This window comes from Bos grunniens, chromosome 6 (assembly GCF_055505025.1).
Source record: "Bos grunniens cultivar Pamir isolate PY7600 chromosome 6, Bosgru_T2T1.0, whole genome shotgun sequence".
Lineage (NCBI taxonomy): Eukaryota > Metazoa > Chordata > Mammalia > Artiodactyla > Bovidae > Bos > Bos grunniens.
Window position 1 is genome coordinate 40192581 of NC_141170.1, and position 20677 is coordinate 40213257.

The window sequence follows — 20677 nt, forward strand, 5'->3', positions numbered from 1 at the left end:
CCTTCTCTGTCAGCTACCTCTAAAAGCCCTTTAAAAACTCGAAGCCCATAGAAATAGTATATTTTTGTGATTACTTTTAATTCTCACTTCAGTCTTACTGAACTAATGAATTTATTGTCATTAAAGAGCTGCAACTGACAAAGTGACCTAGACTCCTCCAACCATGGCCAGTGATGTAAGATGTTCTAATTCATGTTTCAGACTCAGCAAGGCTGAAATAGTACATTAAATTAGATATTTGTAATTATCAAATGTCTGTTGTTACATCTGAGCCACACTCTATTACCACAGCACATATATTGCTCATCCCTTATCAAATTATGCTTTTCATATTCTTAGTTTTTTTTTTACTTTTGGTAATCCATACCCACAAAGCATTCCTTTATTTGATCCATTCATCTTATGGATCAAGACTAAAACAATGTAAAGGGGGGTGTAATGAAAAGAAAATTGGATCTATAAACATGAAGTCCAAGGTCCACAGCATTCTACAAGTTTGATTATTTTTCCCTCTGCAATGTCAGAAAGAGCACTATAATCAATATGCATACATAGTGAACAAACTGAACTTGCTTAATCTGACTGTGAATTTTAGTCAGTTTTAATGAGGACTCATAATGGTAACACGGCTTCCTTTACATATCATGGACTTAAAATACTGCCAACTGCTCTTTTACTGAGCCTTTAAGTCATATGTTGAGCATGTGAAGATGAAGGATTCTATCAATTTTATTCCACTCTTCCCTGGCCCTCGACATAGCACATCTCTGAATAGATTTTTCAAATAATTTCACTGAAATCGAGACTCTTAGAGTCCCCTCTGGCAGACCTATAAATCACACACTTTAATAGTAACTTCTATTTTCTGGGCCTTCTCTATTTTTCTATTAGTTGGCACATAAGATTTTGTTGTTTACCTCTCAACTTCCATGAAATACAAAATTATATCCTTAAGCACGAAGTTCTGATTTTCTCCTGGATCAGCTAATTTAGCTCTTTACTTTTGTTATGAGAATAACAATAATTTATCTCATACTTCTATTTACAGCTGCTTTTCAACTTCCAATATTTCTATTGCTGTTACAGATTGCATGTCTGTGGACAACACCAATGATCAAAAATTTTTTCTCTGAGCCTGCTGAGTAACAAAGCAATTGCTAAGCCAAAGATATTATGATATGATAAACAGTCAAGTGCTATGAGTTGTTATCCATATATGAAAAGATCCTTTCAGATGACCTTGAAAATCTTGAAAGCAACTCTTTTGCCCCTTTGCTGTTTGCCCTTTCCTGTTCATTCCCCTTTAACCTTAGAAGAACCTAAATATAGAAATTAGATCACTAGGCAACTTAGCCTAATTGCTGATTTATGCACACTGACTGCACACCATACATTACCAAACCTGTGGACTATTTTCCTAGATTAAAAGAAGTGGGAATGAGGAATTAAGTAATTAAAGAATGACTAGCTCTCCACTCCTCAAAATCTCCGCAGCAATCACACAGGCAGATCATGCAGTCTAGATAAAATCTGAAGAAAGATAATGAGGAGTCAGTCTGCATGTAATGGAGACTGATACAAAATCTAACTTCCTGCCTCAACAGTACACTGAGATTCTTTCCCCCTTTGTCCTTTAAAAACTCTCCATGAACTAGAATTTTCAGAATTGGTTTTGGATACAGGAGTCCACCCAGATTATCAGCCTTCTGACTAAAGCAACCTTTCCTTTCAACCAACACTTGCCTCTAGAGTATCATCTTTTGAGGGGCAAGCAGCCAAACCTGAGTTCGGTAATAGTCTCAACATCTGGCAAAGAATTAAATAAATTTAATTGCCAAAGACTTAGGGAGATAGAGGGAGCAGGAGACCAAACCATACAGGTAACACTGCAAATTCCATTCAATCATTAGACTGAAACTTCTTTTCCTACAATGAAGGTTCAGAAATGTAGCATGGCAAGAAAAGGAAACTTGCAGAAGAGAGTGAAAGGAAAAACAATTATTCTAAATAGTCCACAGATAACATGAGTGTTAAAAAAAAAAAAAGCACTAAATTTGTGACTGCTACATTGCTTTCAGCCCTGAAATGATGGCAGAGATCTATTTTTGTGACTTTTAAAAGCAATGAAAAATAAGAGCAAATTTGAACTAATCCACAGCAAAAGAAATGACAACGTGTACAATTATTTTTTGAAAGTCTATTTAAATACATGATAAATTAGAAACCTAAAGGAGTATTATTTGGCAGCCTTTCTGGAAAAAAAAAAGTGAGTCTGAAGATTAAAATGTAGCCAAAAAGTAAATAAAATTAAAGCAAATTCATTTCTAAAAATAGCACCTATAATTTACAAATCAGAACAATTATTTATAAATTAAAAAAATATAAACACTAGACCAAATTGAAAAGGTATACTATATTAGTAGTGAAATTTATGAATTGCTTCAAGAATAGGCTTTGGTGTCTTTTTAGATGTTTATCAAAAATGTTTTGCATTTGAGGCTTCCTTGGTTGCTCAGTGGTGAAGAGTCCACCTGCCAATGCATGAGACACAGGTTCGATCCCTGATCCCAGGAAAATCCCACATGACATGGAGTGGCTAAACCCATGCACCACAACTATTGAGCCAGCATCTAGCACCTGGGAGCTACAACTACTGAAGCCTGCATACTCTCGAGCCCATCTTAGCAACAAGAGGAGCCACCACGATGAGAAGCCAGTGCACCTCAACTAGAGAGCAGCCCCCACTTGCAGCAACTGGAGAAAAAGTCCTGTGCAACAACGAAGACCCACCACAGCCAAAGATAATAAAAATCAAATAAATAAAATTATTTTCAAAAATCTGCATTTGGATAAGTTCAGAACAGCACACTATCACCACCCCATTATCATTTGAGCCATTTCATATGGTTAAAGAATGTGTCCTTTTGGAATTTAGAATCAAATGCAACATAATCCTTTTAAAATTGTTAGGTCTTCCCTGTTATTACTCCAACCACATTCATTGTGAATGTTAGAGAATTCATGTGGTGACATTCTATGTTTCAATTTCAATCTTAGTCACAAAAGCAAGCCTTCTAATTCTGTCACCATTTGATGATTGACAGCTGATTTTGCACTCATTTGACCTTTTCCAGGCTCTCTTGTTTGAGTTAGCAGCCCATTCCAGTTTTCTTACAATTAAAGGTAGAATGGATTAGCCAGTCAGAATTCAGAATGTTTAAGTAAAAGCATAACAACAGACCACTGCTGGCATGTAATGCAAACATTAAAATTCTAATGACTCATTCCCTTGCCACAGATGAGGAAAGGAATAGAAATAGACATAACATGGATCTACTGTTCTGAAACTAATTATAACAGGAATTTGAGATGGTAAAACTTTATCCAGTCATGCAAATCAGTGTTTTTCTTTAGCTTGATGGGGAAGCCCTTGAGATTTACCAAAATTCAGGCTTTTAGGGTTTGGAATCAGGTTAGTTTACGGTTTAGTATTAAAACGTAGTTTTAAAGATAAAAGAACAGAATAATGTGAAAGAAGGAAGAAAGAGAAGTTATAAAGATGGAACCTCTTTGGTGAGGTTTAATTTAAGGGAAAACTTGATTTAAAAAGGAAACAAGACTAGGGGAAAGTTGGAATCATTCCATGACAATATATGAATATCTATACAAGATACCTCCTTTTTTTTCACTCATGCCACAATAATATAACCTCAGATATTATAAACTATTTACTTTATTTTATTTTTTTAATTTTATTTTATTTAACTTTACAATATTGTATTGGTTTTGCCATATATCAAAATGAATCTGCCACAGGCATACATGTGTTCCCCATCCTGAACTATTTTTATCCTACACTATAAGAAATAAGTCAAAATAATTCAATAAATGTATTTCCTGAATTTGGGGGAGGTGGTTTGCACAAGACATTAGTGATATCACAGTAACTAAATACAGCATGTTTCCTGTCTTCTTGGAGCCCATATTCAAGTTAGTAACAGAAACATTAATTAAACAATCACACAAAGAAATATAACCTTGTCATTATAATAAGTAATGTGAAGGTTATAAGGATATGCTACCCCAAAATATGCCTCCTCTCTAGCACTGAAATTCAAAAGCATCAATTCTTTGGTGGTCAGCTTTAGAATTCCATGGACAGAGGAGCCTGGTAGGCTATAGTCCATGGGGTCAAAAAGAGTCATTCATGACTAAAAGAGAAAGTGAAAGTCGCTCAGTCTGTCTGACTCTTTGTGACCCCATAGGCTGTACAGTCCATGGAATTCTCCAGGCCAGAATACTGGAGTAGGTAGCCTTTCCCTTCTCTGGGGAATCTTCCCAACCCAGGGATAGAACCCAGGTCTCCCACATCGCAGGCAGATTCTTTACCAGCTAAGCCACAGGGAAGCCTAAAGTTTGTAAAATATTCATCAAACAATGCTGTTTTAGATTGAATTGAATTACTGCCCTGATTCTTCTTCCCTCAATCATCCACACTTTTCCATGGCCTCATCATGAGTATGTTTCACCACCCTTTGACTCTGGCTTGGCCGTATGACTTCCTTTTACTAAGGGTCTGTGGGCAGAGGCAATAATATGCCAGTGCCAAGCCTGGATCTTAGCAGCATACCTGTTGTGCTTATTCTCTTGCACCTCTATGCCAATGCTATGAGAGGAAGGGACATCTCTGACACAAGGAAAATGAGAGACACTGAATATGCCCACTTTGCCTTTGACCTTTAATTAGAAGCAGGATCTGTGGTACCACTGTCTGCAGAGCACCATCTAGTCAAGTTCAACTGAGATCAGCCAAGCCCCAAAAGACAAAAAGATACACAAGATTAAATGTGTTATTTCAATCCACTGAATTTTGGGGTGGTTAGGTACAGATCACTGTTGTGATTGCTCAGAATCTTATTATGTCAGAAGCCTGAGAATCCCTCCATTAGAAGAGTCCTCTAAAGCAGCATTAAGACATTCTAGATTAGAATAAAACATATCAATCAGAAGTAATACTTTCCCTAAGTCTATGTTAGTTCAATAGGCTTTAGTTTTGGGGGGCAGCAAATGAGCACAGTAACGTGTGTCACATGCTTTAAGATGCTGAATGGGATATTTCAATTCAACTTTTAGAAATTGGTGAAATCCCTAAAGCTGTAGACAGTAGATGATATGTAACTCCCTCACTCAAAGAGAGCTACATATTCCCACAGAACTTAATAACATGCGATTAAATTGGTTCTTTGACTATCAACTCCCACCACCCACTTTCAGTCTTTGTTAAAAATGATTGGAAGATTCATGAGGAAATTACTTGAAGGAAATTCATAAGAATAGAGAAGCCTGTGCCTCACTCTATGGAAAGGAAAGACTGTATCCACTGTCCCACTGCTGCTGCTGCTAAGTCGCTTCAGTCCGACTCTGTGCGACCCCATAGACGGCAGCCCACCAGGCTCCCCCGTCCCCGGGATTCTCCAGGCAAGAACACTGGAGTGGGTTGCCATTTCCTTCTCCAATGCATGAAAGTGAAAAGTGAAAGTGAAGTCGCTCAGTCGTGTCCGACTCCTAGCGACCCCATGGACTGCAGCCCACCAGGCTCCTTCATCCATAGGATTTTCCAGGCAAGAGTATTGGAGTGGGGTGCCATCGCCTTATCCGACTGTCCCATTACCACCAAGTAAAGACAGGCAACCCCAAAAATTATTCATATAAATAAGAATTTTCTACAGCATCACTCTCATTATTTGTATCTATGCTTGTGAAACTACAGATCTAATGACATAAAGCATGAGAGAATTCTTAAGAAAAACTGATGTGAGTCTTCTGGATTTGTGGGTAATGTGAAGAGAAAGACTATACATACTTCTCCTGGGAAATTCAGAGGAGAGGATGATGCCAGCCTTAGTAACATTTAGTGACAAGGCAAAGGGAGAGGATGGTACAGTAAGCAGGCAGCCATATGCCTTAGTTCTTCTGGGCAGTAAATGAGCATAGTAACATATGCCATATGTTATGGGACATTTGATGGGATGCTGAATAGGGAATTTCCTATCAAGTTGAAAAATTTAACTAAATTTGGCATTTTATAAGTTAGAAGGCATAAGTTCCCTTGGACCACAAGGATACCACTGTGGGTAAGTGGCTTGATCTGGAGTTGTGGACTAGGGGACAGAGTGACTGGGGGACAAAACTAATAAAAGGGTGAAAGAGACCAGCACAAAATGATTATCTATTGTGTAAGAGCCTACATATACCTGTGAAGGCCTGATATGTCAGAGTGTATTGAGAATCAGTTTATACCAGTATCCAACCAGTGAAAATATCTACTCTATTTCTCTGTTACATCTAAACCTTACCTTGGCAGTGAGAGAGTCAATTCTTTGGTTTGTTTGTTTGAATTTATTTATTTCAATGAAACAAAGATGAATGTTTTAATGATAAAAGGTAAAATTCACAAAGATAGACATCATAAACCCTTAGACACCTAACAACAAAAGCAAAAAAAAAAAAAAAAAAAAAAAACAGAATAGTCCACAGATTTGGTGTGAGGAAAGGCAGAGGAAAAACTTAAAAAAAAATTAATATTAAACAAGACCATTTTTATACTTGACAGTGACTATAGAGCTGCATGATCTGCCACAGACATTGCCATCAGGTCAGGAAAAAGAGCCTATATTAAAACACAGAAAAGGGGAAAGAACAAAGCTGTTCTTTTATTGTCCTTTACTAAGCTAAACTATTTTTATAAAACTAGCTCTTCTGTGTGGTAAAGAATTTGACCTTGCCCCCAAAGAGGTTGGCCTTTGTCCTATGCTTGTGACAGGTGTTTTATGTCTTTATTCAAAGATGGGGTCTTTGACCACATTGGACCTTACTGTGGTGCTGGTCCTGGCTGGAAAACCAACCATGTGATTTGGAGTAGGGGTTTTGTGCTTGCTTCAACAGCACATATATTAAGAATGGAATGATAGGTGGGAGCTTTGGAATTTCATGGTATCAGTTGACCCGGCATTATCGGTTAAATGTTTTTGTTCTTCCAAAATTAATATATTGAACCCCTAAACCGCAACTTGATGGTAACTAGAGATGGGGCCTTGGGGAGGTAATTTTGGTTAGATGAGTTCATGAGGGTGGGGCCCTGGGCTAATGAGACTGGTGCTCTTATAAGAGACATCAGGTAGCTCTTTCTTTGTGAGCCCAGAGCAAGATGGTGATTAAAAGTTGGGAGAAAAAGCCTCAAAATGATATCTACCTTACCAAGACATTGTATCTTGGACATCCCAGCCTCCCAGAACTAGAATAAATAAATTTCTGTTGTTTAAGTTTTCCCGTCTGTGGTATTTTGTTATGGCAGTCCAAGCAGAATAATCTACCCAGTGGCTGAGTTAACCACATGGGCAATCAATCAATCAATTATATACCCATGTAACAAAGCCTCAGTAAAAACTCTGGACACTGAAACTCAGGTGAACTCTGTTTGACAATATTTCAGGTGTACTGTTGCCATCAATGCATGGAGTGTAGATCTTCCAGAAGTCAACAGAAGTTTCATATCTGGAACCCTCGCAGACTCTGCCCTATGCATCTCTTACCTTGGCTGTTATTTTCATATATTGTCTTTCCCTGTAGTCATCTGAAATCATGAGTATACTGGCTTTCAGCAAGTGCTGTGAGTTCTTCTAGCTAATTGCTCAAATTTAGACTGATTATGGTAACCTCCAAAACTTGCAGTTGATATCAGAAGTCTTGGGCAGAATTGGTAGTCCAGAAGTATGTATCCTCAAACTTCACAATATGGATAACTTGTATAATTTTACCATATTTATGAGAATAAATGTTTTTTGAGTCTAACTAAATTCATATATAGTCATGTTGCTCATACAACTGATCAAATTAATTAGCATTAATATAATTAATAACATATTCTTTCCAATTTATAAAAGTTGCCATTGCCTTCTCCGAATATAAAAAGTAAAAAGTAAAGAACAAAATACATGTCATTTTAGAAAAATTTAGGAAATAAAATGGAATATAAAAAAACTCAGCCATTAAAAAGAATACATTTGAATCAGTTCTAATGAGGTGGATGAAACTGGAGCCTATTATACAGAGTGAAGTAAACCAGAAAGAAAAACACCAATACAGTATACTAACGCATATATATGGAATTTAGAAAGATGGTAACAATAACCCTGTATACGAGACAGCAAAAGAGACACTGATGTATAGAACAGTCTCTGTGGGAGAGGGAGAGGGTGAGATGATTTGGGAGAATGGCATTTAAATATGTATAATATCATATATGAAACGAGTCACCAGTCCAGGTTCGATGCACGATACTGGATGCTTGGGGCTGGTGCACTGGGACGACCCAGACAGATGGTATGGGGAGGGAGGAGGGAGGAGGGTTCAGGATGGGGAACACATGTATACCTGTGGCAGATTCATTTTGATATATGGCAAAACCAATACAATATTGTAAAGTTAAATAAAATAAAATTTAAAAAAAAGAAATTAAAAGGATTACTAATTATATCAACCAGATATATGCAATATGATTTTATTAACATTTTAGTGTATTAACATATGTTCTGAGTCATATAACCTAATATTAACATATTGTTCTGCAGAAAGGTTGTAACTACTTTCCAAGCACAGCTGAATTTCTAGACTCCAAACAATGTCATCCTTTCTTAGTCTCTTTTTATTTGTTTACTTGCTATGCTCTTCTTTCTTCTATATGTACACTTTATTCTCAGAGTGGCAAGATAACTGCAGTAACTGAAACATCATATATTCTTGGGTTCAAGTTCAGTGGAAAAGCTTGTTTACAGGCAGACCCCAGAAACAGTCTAGGAATTGAACGGATGGTCTTAGGACATGTGCCCAGCCCTGAACTATTGACTGGCTTGAGCTTAGACTACATGGTTCAACACTGGGGTAGGGGGTGTGTAAGAGATTCCTCAAATGAACTTCATGGAGTGATGTCAGAAGAGAAGAAAAAAACTGCTAGAGGGTTTGAGGAAAAACAAATGGTAGTCACAATATACTTAAAGGCTATTGGTATTTCTCTGTGAGTTATTTCCAAGTTATGTCCTGAAGTATTAAAATTTTCTTGTGGATTTTTTTTTTTAAGAATAAGAGCTTAAGGTTCTAGACTATATTTCTGTCAAATTTCTTAATCATATCTTTTCTTTCTAGTTTGTCATTAGATTTGATTTGATGAACATTTGTGTACAGAAATTTTTCCAAAGGATATAAATTACCATCTTTTGTGATTTCTTTCATTTGTTTTGTGCTTTTAAAAGTCCTCCATGTAATACAATCAAAAAATTATCCACATATTTATATTTGTATTGTTTATTGTTTTGCTTTCATTTTGTTTTATATTTCTTGAATAGTAATATTATAGTATTTGTTCATTGTCCTCCATAGGGCATACAAAGAAAAATACATTGGCATGCCAAAAGAGTACTTCATATTTTTCTGAAATTTGTCTGCTTGATTTTCTCTGTTAGAAAATTCAGACAACTGTGTAAACTGTTCACATCCTTTAATGAAAAATTAAAGAATTCTGTCACACTTGAGAAACCCATGAGTCATGCTTCTCCCCTGTTTGCAAAGGCTAGCCATCTATAGAGCTTTGCAACCACAGATCTTACCAATTCCTGTCATAACAGGAGATGAATTCCTAATGGTTATGTAGTATGTGTTGTGGTCATGTTGGATATGATCTGACAGTCTAAGATCATTCCTCAGGAGGGAGAAGAAATAATCCATTGGATAAAGATTTTTCTCTCATGTCCTAGTTACGAAATCTTTAACTCTACCTTTTGGTTTGAATTTACTAATAATTCAGCACCTTAAAACATTCTGGCATCACATCAGGAAATGACCATGAAAATAGACAGGAGCTGAGTAGGAAAATTCTGCCTCACTGTGTCTAACAAGACCATCGCCTCTGATACCTCCTAAAGAGCAGAAGGAAACCGTCAAGGTATCTTAGCTGAAAGATTCCCAGGGGCCTCACCAAAACACCCTAGTTTCCTAAATAACTAGCCTTTCTGACTAATTTGTAGTCATATGTTTCCTATCTTATTCTTGATTTGTGAGACTTGTGAGGATCAGTTTCATCCAATTCTATGGGAGGGTTGGAGAAATGAATCCCATGCAATGGTTAAACAATAAGGAACATTAAAAAAAAAAAAAAGTAGATGTGCAACAGGGGCCTAATTGAAGGGCAAAATCTGTGAGTGCACCATGATCTCCAGCTTGTCAATTCTTGTCGTGCAAAAATGAAGGGTCACCTTAGACAAATTGAGAAAGGATCCTAAAGTCTGACAAGTAACCTCACAACCAAGAATCTATATATGACAGGTACCAGGAACACCTCTCTCTCTAATTTCACCATAACATTCACATTCAAACAAGCATTAAATACTGTGAGATTTACCTCTAACCATTTCTCCACTTTAACCTGTCACAATCACCAGTTTAGAATGAAGTTCAAATGTTTTACTGTAATAAGTTCTACCCTGCCCCACCCAATTTACCTCCAGTCTTCCCTTTTGCCTTTTTCCATTGCAGTATGAGTCAAATAACGATCTTCCTAAACACCACTCCTAAAATACCGCTTCACTTCAGGAATTCCTCTTTGACCTTTATATAAAATCTAAACTTCTTATAATCACTCTCAAGGCCCTTGGGATCTTGTGAACCTATCCAGCCTTCTTTCTTCCATTCTCCTGTCATACTCAATGCTTCAGCATCCTGAAATTCACTCAGAACTTTACACACAACACCCTCTCTTATCCTCCAAGTCTCTGCTTTAGGCTTTTCTTTTTCCTTTGAAAACTGTATTCTCCATGCATCCATTGGTCCTATCCTCTCCTGCTCTTCATTAGTCTAAGGAGTGTTGATTCTTGAAGTCTCCTCATACAGAACATTTTCTAGAGGAACCAAATTCTGACCCTTCAAATCAGCAATAGTTGCCTCTCCTACACGCTTCTATCACACCCTGAATGTCTAACATTTTCTAGCATGTCACTATGGATTATAATTACCTGTATTATGTTTTGATTTTTATTCTATTTCCCATACTAACAAACTTCTTGGGCAGAGACTGTGGATTCCATGTTTATCAACACACAATAGATACACACTAAATTTTAAATCATTATTCACATCCTTGAACAACATAAAACTCACTCTGTGTTTGGGAAAAGAATGGCTTCATCTTGAACTTGTGTCAGTGAAACAGCTGATGGTAATGTCCTCCATTTTAGCCTAGGGAAAGCTGCTTAAAGTGTTCTGCAAGAGACAGCTATAAGAGATCTATAGATAGCAATTATTAATAATAAAGGAGCATACAACAGTCAAGTTGCTAAAAGAAAGAAAAAATAAAAATCTAGGGGAAGAGAAGGGCTCAAAACTAATGTTGAATCATCAGAGTGATGAAGAGAGAAAGGAGTTGGGAATTTCACCCAATTTCTTTCCCTGGAGAGTGGAGCAAATCCAGTTGGCAGGGACAGAGGTACGATGCAATGGCAGAAGAGATAAAATAGCAATGACACAGGAAAAGGTGAAGGCGGATATCTCTGCAGATCAAGGTATCAAGAGTGAGAACCAGGGGAGAAGTGGAAAGAAGGTTTAAAAATGCATAGAATACAGAGGTGCCTTCTTAAGATCATGTGAGGAAGAGTGGGAAGGGCTTTGGAGTGTTCCTGGTTTCTAATCATTCCACTAGGTGATGCTCAGAGACAATTTTTAACTTTATTGTTTTGGCAACCACAGTCTTTGAATAATATCACACAACAGTGTGGCTTTCAAGGGATGCAAATGATGACTATGTGTATAAATACAAAATCACTGTATTACATAATAATCTGTTACTTTTTATTGAGCCTTCACTTAGAGCCAGGCAAGAGGTAAACTAATAAGTATGTATCATGCCACTTCTGGTAGGCTGAATAAAGACTCCTACATCTAGGACCTGTGAATGTCTTCTAATATGACCAAAGGGACTTTATAGATGTGATTAAATATCTTGAGGTGGAAAGATTATTCTAGATTATCTATGTGGTTCTAAATATAATCACAAGGAATGTAGATGGCTACTAGAAGTTGAAAAAAAGAAAAAAAAAAATCTCCTAAGAGCCTCCAGAGAAACCTGCCAACACCTTGATTTTAACCAAATGAAACTTGTTTAGGACTTCTGAGTCTAGAACTGTAAGAAAATACATTTGTATTGCTTTCGGCCACTAAGTTGTAGTAATACAGCTACAACAGGGAACTAATATACTACTAAGTCCTCACAACTACTCAATGTACCAACTATGATTGGAAGTACAGTTCAGTTGTCTGCATCCAGTCCTGGAAGTCTGATTCCATGGGAAAACTGACTGACGTGCTCAGTACATACCTATGATCAATTCAGGTTGCTCAGTAGCAAAGAATCTACCTGCCAATGTAGAAGATGCAGGAGACGTGGGTTCAATCCCTGGGTCAGGGAGATCCCCCGAAGGGGGAAATGGCAACCCACTCCAGTGTTCTTGCCTGGAAATCTCATGGACAGAGGAGCCTGGCAGGCTATAGTCCATGGGTCACAGAGAGTTAGACATGATTTAGTGGCTGAGCAAGACATGGATACAATCATATTTGTGTTTTTGATTAATCAATATCAAACATTTAAAACTGAAAAGGTATATTTTTGGAAAGTTGGAAAATATTTTTCAGCTTCAGTTTCCTGATTGTTTCCCATAATAGAATAATTATTTCTTCTAATAAAGATTTTGAAAAACTCTCATTAGTCATATTATTAACTATTGCAATCATGTTATTATTATATTCACACACATAATATGCTTAGCTGTAATTAATGTAGGATTCCATTCCAGAGGAAAAAAGGTATAAAGTTCATAATATGCATAGTTGACTATTAAAGATTTGAACCTACAAGTTAGCAGACATGAATTTCAGCCACACACTTTCTCCTTAGAGTACAACCTTGAATAAGCAATTTAACCTCTCTTGATTCTCTTATCTATAAAATGTGGAGTTTGCCCTATCAGCCAACTTACTTCTCTAAGATTCTAGGAGTCTGTGATTCAATTTGTTCCTTAAGCTTGTGGATGACACTGGACTTTTCCAGATAGAAAGTTATATTTTGCTGGTTCTGAATACACTGCTCAAAGCTTGATTCTAAACAGAAATCCATCCATTTGGCCTATTCACAACTGCTTTGCATTGTTGGGAACTTTGATTTTGTAGCAGACTCAGGCTGAGGCAATTTTAGTGCCATTACCTGCTAAGCCAAAATCTGGAGAAGCATTTACCGAGCATGCAGTATTTGTCAAATACTTCTGCATATTATTTCTTTAATCCTCACCAAAAAACTTTCAAAATAAGTGTATCATACTAATTTAATAGGTGAAGAATTTGTAAGAGACATACATAACAAGAATTTTTAAGTGGTAAAATATCCTGATCCCAAATCCATGCCTTTTCCACAATTCCATACTATATAAAAATAGCTTCTACATGTTGAGTGCTGCAGGCGATTCTTTTTTCTAAAAATGGTCACACAATGTATGTAACCCATCCCACATGTTCATACTATGTGACTGAAAATCTTCCCATCAAGAGGTATTGTTCCATTTTGTCTGGGCAAGGACTTGTAAGTGCTCTAACAAATGGAGTATGGTAGAATAATCTTACTGAGTTCGCTCTCTCAGGACACTCATTCTAGCAACCCAGACATCATGCCATGTGTGTGTTATGCTTTTCCAGCAAGAATACTGGCATGGGTTACCATGACCTCCTCCAGGGGAACTTCCCAACTCAGGGATTGAACCCACATCTCTTACCTCTTCTGCACTGGCAGGCAGGTTCATTACCATCTGGGAAGCCCAACATGAAGGAGACGTTCATGGGAAGAGATAATTGCTAAGGTGAAGGACAGAAAAGCATTTAAAAAACCATCCCCACTGTGACGTGGCTGAATTCTGGAGCCACAGAACACATGGACGACTGTACACCATTAAGTTTTGGGGTGATTTGTTAAGAAGCCTTCAGTTCAGTTCAGTTGCTCAGTCATGTCCGACTCTTTGCGACCCCATGAATCGCAGCACGCCAGGCCTCTCTGTCCATCACCATCTCCCGGAGTTCACTCAAACTCACGTCCATCGAGTCGGTGATGCCATCCAGCCATCTCATCCTCTGTCGTCCCCTTTTCCTCCTGCCCCCAATCCTTCCCAGCATCAGAGTCTTTTCCAATGAGTCAACTCTTTGCATGAGGTGGCCAAAGTACTGGAGTTTCAGCTTTAGCATCATTCCTTTCAAAGAACACCCAGGGCTGATCTCCTTCCGAATGGACTGGTTGGATCTCCTTGCAGTCCAAGGGACTCTCAAGAGTCTTCTCCAACACCACAGTTCAAAAGCATCAATTCTTCGTCGCTCGGCTTTCTTCACAGTCCAACTGTCGCATCCATACATGACCACTGGAAAAACTATAGCCTTGACTAGACGGACCTTTATTGGCAAAGTAATGTCTCTGCTTTTTAATATGCTATCTAGGTTGGTCATAACTTTAGAAAGTGGAATAAGTATATGTCATATACGTGCATGTGTGCTACGTCACTTCAGTTGTGTCTGACTCTTCGCAACTATGGACTATAGACCACCAGGATCCTCTGTCCATGGGATTCTCCAGGCAAGAAAACTGAAGTTGGTTGCCATGCCCTCCTCCTGGGGATCTTCCTGATGCAGGGAATGAACCTGTATCTCTTATGTCTCCTGCATTGTCAGGAGGGTTCTTTACTCCTAATATCACCTGGGAAGCCCATGTCATATACATAGCACCTTAACATTTTCTCATTTTACAGAACAGGAAACAGGCTCAAATAGATTATATGACTCATTCTGACCCATACTGTTAGTATATAAAGAGACTAGGATTAAAACTCAGGCTGTTGTTTGGGGGCTTTTTGTTTGCTTGTTTTTCCAAACCTATGGGCCATTCACTTTACTGCATTATCTCCTAAAAGTATCCCAGTCTGGAAGTTGGTAAAATTTTTGGATACTTACAAGCCTACAGAATAAACAACATTTTAATATGACATCAAATTTATAATATTTGGTAAGTCACAGACCATTCTATATATGTAACCTAACTTGTCAACAGACAAAATCTTTTAGGAGACCTCATTATTTGTAGGTCACTTATATCTTGTACCATATTATCAATTTCATTGGCTTTAAGGTATAGTCTTATCTTGTCATTTTACATTGGAAAATATAAGGGCATTTTCCATTGAGAGATGTAGCTTTCACAAGAAATACAGCAATTAATACATTAATGTATAATGTAGTAACATTATACTACTTCAAGTACCCTGAATAATTTGAATACATTAAAACTGATTTCATATAAGCCCTTAGAAGCAGATGTAGTTGCCTGCCTATCTAAAAATCATTCGATCTTTATCCTTGTTCTCAGAGATATGACGTTGTTTGATATCTACCACCCCTCTTCCAGGCTAGTGACAGACTATTTTTTTAAAGTAAGATAAGTTTTGCTAAAGTTTTTTGTCTGTTAGGAAAAAATATCATAAAAAGAGATTATGAACAACTGATTTAGAGGAGGGAGTTCTAAAATAATATTATAGACAGCTCTTTCTTTTAAAATTAAGTCGCTGAAACACTAGGTCAGCCCTCAAAGAATGCTTTGTTCTGATTGCTTATTTCAGATGTTCCACTATGTCTTTTGCATTTCTTCTCTGAAGCCAGTCAATTTTTCAATTTTTTAACTCTCTGTGGAAATAGGTCAATAATTTCACTGTGAGATTAAATGTTGATCTCCCTTTCTTTAAATATGAGAAAATATACATGCTGGTACATTGTATAAATCTTTGCTATGCCTTCTCAACTATAATACAGTTGTGTTGTTTCATTCTATTTGTTTTAAGAGTAGAAAGTTCCCCTTAGAGTAAATCAAGAGTTTTGATTGGTGCAATAGATATTTGAAACTAGTTTTAAGGTGCTGTGCCTTTTAGTGGTAATTTAACAAATTCAAGTGTTATCTAACTTCCTGAGAAATGTTCGTCACTGATAGAATCTGGCTCACAGTGAATGAAATGTAAGGCGTCTTTAAACTAAACATATGTTTCTAATAATACTCTTGTGTATGCAGTGTAATTCTTTCAATGTAGATGAGGTACTCTGGTGACATCATCCTTTAAATTTTCTTTAGGTAAACCAGATGGTTGAATGTGAATGCAGTAATAAGGCTGTTAAACTGTCCAGAGAGGATAGTTTAATCATCTTTAAGAATGTAACTAATAACCAACATGTGTATTTTTAAATGGGTATTTATATTGGAAAAAAAAATGATATCCTCAAATCTGTTCAGATGATGTTCAGTTAAACTAAATGATAAAAGTTGTAGGTTTTCCTTAAAAAAAAGGGGGGGGGGGAGGGAAACAATATCCTGAAAACTAAAATTAAGATATAAAAATGGAAAGGACAAACAAAACTTCAACTTCTTTGTCCACTCTTGAAACCTTAGAGCTAGAGATTTGACAAATAAATCTTGTCTTTGTGATTTTCTTATGCATTCCATGTACATAATGTCATGGGAAGAGATTAGCTTCTTACAGTGATATAATGAGTCTAACTCAGGTTGGAGCCAGAGGAATCAAAGTACACTGAGTTGATCCAAAGAAGAAAAAATATAAAAATAAATTTAAAATTTGAGATTTGAGATTTTTATCAGTGCAATTTCATTGTAATTAATGGTTTGCCATGAATCCTACCTAGTGAGATTCCTCCCACTCTGAAACTATCGATACACTAGGGGAAAAAAAAGTTGGGCAGAAGGAAATATTTGAAGTTAGCAGAGATGTAGTAAAGAAGGTACACCATTTCCCAATGGTAAGAGGAAATGTACAACATTTTAATTAAACATTCAAAGTTAAAAAAAGTTTGAATTGATAGTTCCAAAGAGTGGGCTAGATTTTACTTTTGTGAGGGTGTCACAAATTTCTATGTGATCTTACATAAGCTTAGAGCCCCTTATTGCCATATTCAGACTTAAATTGAAGAAAGTAGGGAAAACCACCAGACCATTCAGGTATGACCTAAATCATATCACTTATGATTATACAGTGGAAGTAAGAAATAGATTTAAGGGACTAGATCTGATAGATTGCCTGATGAACTATGGATGAAGGTTCGTGACATTATACAGGAGACAGGGCTCAAGACCATCCCCATGGAAAAGAAATGCAAAAAAGCAAAATGGCTGTCTGGGGAGGCCTTACAAATAGCTGTGAAATGAAGAGAAGCAAAAAGCAAAGGAAAAAAGGAAAGATATAAGCATCTGAATGCAGATTTCCAAAGAATAGCAAGAAGAGTTAAGAAAGCCTTCCTCAGTGATCAATGCAAAGAAATAGAGGAAAACAACAGAATGGGAAAGACTAGAGATCTCTTCAAGAAAATTAGAGATACCAAAGGAACATTTCATGCAAAGATGGGCTCGATAAAGGACAGAAATGGTATGGACCTAACAGAAGCAGAAGATATTAAGAAAAGGTGGCAAGAATACACAGAAGAACTGTACAAAAAAATCTTCATGACCAAGATAATCACAATGGTATGATCACTCACCTAGAGCCTGACATCCTGGAATGTGAAGTCAAATGGGCCTTAGAAAGCATCACTATGAACAAAGCTAGTGGAGGTGATGGAATTCCAGTGGAGCTATTTCAAATCCTGAAAGATGATGCTGTGAAAGTGCTGCATTCAATATGCCAGCAAATTTGGAAAACTCAGCAGTGGCCTCAGGACTGGAAAAGGTCAGTTTTCATTCCAATCCCAAAGAAAGGCAATGCCAAAGAATGCTCAAACTGCTGCACAATTGCACTCATCTCACATGGTAGTAAAGTAATGCTCAAAATTCTCCAAGCCAGGCTTCAGTAATACGTGAATTGTGAACTTCCAGATGTTCAAGAGGGTTCAAGGCAGAGGAACCAGAGATCAAATTGTCAACATCCGCTGGATCATGGAAAAAGCAAGAGAGTTCCAGAAAAACATCTATTTCTGCTTTATCTATGCCAAAGCCTTTGACTGTGTGGATCACAATAAACCGTGGAAAATTCTGAAAGAGACGGGAATACCAGACCACCTGACCTTCCTCTTGAGAAACCTATATGCAGGTCAGGAAGCAACAGTTAGACCTGGACGTGGAACAACAGACTGGTTCCAAATAAGAAAAGGAGTACGTCAAGGCTGTATATTGTCACCCTGCTTATTTAACTTCTATGCAGAGTACATCATGAGAAACGCTGGGCTGGAAGAAACACAAGCTGGAATCAAGTTTGCCAGGAGAAATATCAATAACCTCAGATATGCAGATGATGCCACCCTTATGGCAGAAAGTGAAGAGGAACTAAAAAGCCTCTTGATGAAAGTGAAAGAGGAGAGGAAAAAGTTGGCTTAAAGTTCAACATTCAGAAAATGAAGATCATGGCATCCAGTCCCATCACTTCATGGGAAATAGATGGGGAAACAGTGGAAACAGTGTCAGACTTTATTCTGGGGGGCTCCAAAATCACTGCGGATGGTGACTGCAGCCATGAAATTAAAAGACGCTTACTCCTTGGAAGGAAAGTTATGACCAACCTAGATAGCATATTGAAAAGCAGAGACATTACTTTGCCAACAAAGGTCCGTCTAGTCAAGTCTATGGTTTTTCCAGTGGTCATGTATGGATGCGAGAGTTGGACTGTGAAGAAAGTTGAGTGCTGAAGAATTGATGCTTTTGAACTGCGGTGCTGGAGAAGACTCCTGAGAGTCCCTTGGACTGCAAGGAGATCCAACCAGTCCATTCTGAAGGAGATCAGTCCTGGGTGTTCTTTGCAAGGACTGATGTTGAAGCTGAAACTCCAATACTTTGGCCACCTCATGCAAAGAGTTGACTCATTGGAAAAGACTGATGCTGGGAGGGATTGGGGGCAGGAGGAGAAGGGGACGACAGAGGATGAGATGGCTGGATGGCATCACCGACTCGATGGACGTGAGTTTGAGTGAACCCTGGGAGTTGGTGATGGACAGGGAGGCCTGGTGTGCTGCGATTCATGAGGTTGCAAAGAGTCGGACACGACTGAGTGACTGAACTGAACTGACTGAAGTTTAAAATGATAATATATTTAAGGTGGATAATCTATGCTTAGATTTTAAAAACTCACCAGAATGTTAGAATGCAATTATTTACCAGCACTAAAGATGTCTTCAATTCCAAGGTAATATTAAAGTTTTGTGCTATTTCTCTGTATTACCTTGAAAAAAAGTAAAACTCAAATTACCTTGATCATAGAAGGGGAAATGATGTTCATGAGGATATGGTGCTGCAAGAAAGAAGTACAAGTCTCTTGGCAATTTCTGTGCTTCTATTGTGTTTGCTGGAAGCATGTATTCTGTCTATTTATTGTCTTATTCACAAGAGGGGAAAAGTCTGATATGTCCACTCTGGGATTATACAGTTTTCCCATTAATGGTGTGAGTTAGTCTAATATAGAGATGGATTATTAGTAAGCTTATTTAGCTTTACATCTAAATTTACCTTTTCCAGTTACTCATGAGACAAATGAGTGTGACATTTTGCTTTTTGTCTGACCTTAAGTCTCTCTCTCCACTGGTTCCAAACTTGAAAAAAAGAATAAACTGCGAAAAATGAAAATTCAGTGTGTTTGAATGTGAGATACATTCTACCTGAATTTTTCATCCTAGGAAATACATGAGAAATAACAATATTGAATCAGAAAAATATTTCACCTAAATAGTAAAAGGATATTTGCAAAGATAAACATTTCTGAGATCAATGATTGCCTTTATGATTATAGAAAAGTATAAATTTACTACAAAACTTCTAACCTGGAGGTTCCAACTTCTAAAATGTTTCATGAATTATCTGTGGCAAATTTAATAATCAATCAGGAAGTAAGGAAGCTAGAGATTTATTTGTGTTTAAAATATATATATGTATATACATCAAACAATGCCTTCCATGTTGACTTTTCTCTGCTTACCTGTTTCTGATACAGTATATACAATGGTATATGATTACATGAAATCAACCGAAGTAAGAATCAAGTTGAAAACTGCAATGGAGTTTATAACCAAATACAGGCAACACATACGATTTTCAAAGTCCCATTCAAGAAGATGTATTGGCAATAAATTTCTAACCCAAACTAGCCACTGAGTAAAAAACAGTGTGAACAAAGAAGAAAGCTTTCTTTTGTTGGTGATTAGATAAGGTAAAAATGTTTCCAAAAGGAACATGAAAAAACTTGCTGTCAAGAACCAAATGAAATAAAGTTAAGGTGAGCATATAAAGGTAAATAATTATAATAGGAACTAATTGTGGACTTTCCTAGTGGCCCAGTGGTTAAGAATTCACCCTGCAAGGCAGGGGACACAGGGTTGATCTTTGGTCTGGGAAGATTCTACATGCTGAGGGGCAACTAAGTCCACGTGCTATAGAGCCTACCCTCCACAGTAAGAGAAGCCACTACTATGAGACACCTGTGCTCCTCAACTAGAGAGTAGCCCCCACTCACTCCAACTAGAGAAATCCTGCTCACAGCAATGAAGACCCATTAGCCAAATAATAACCACA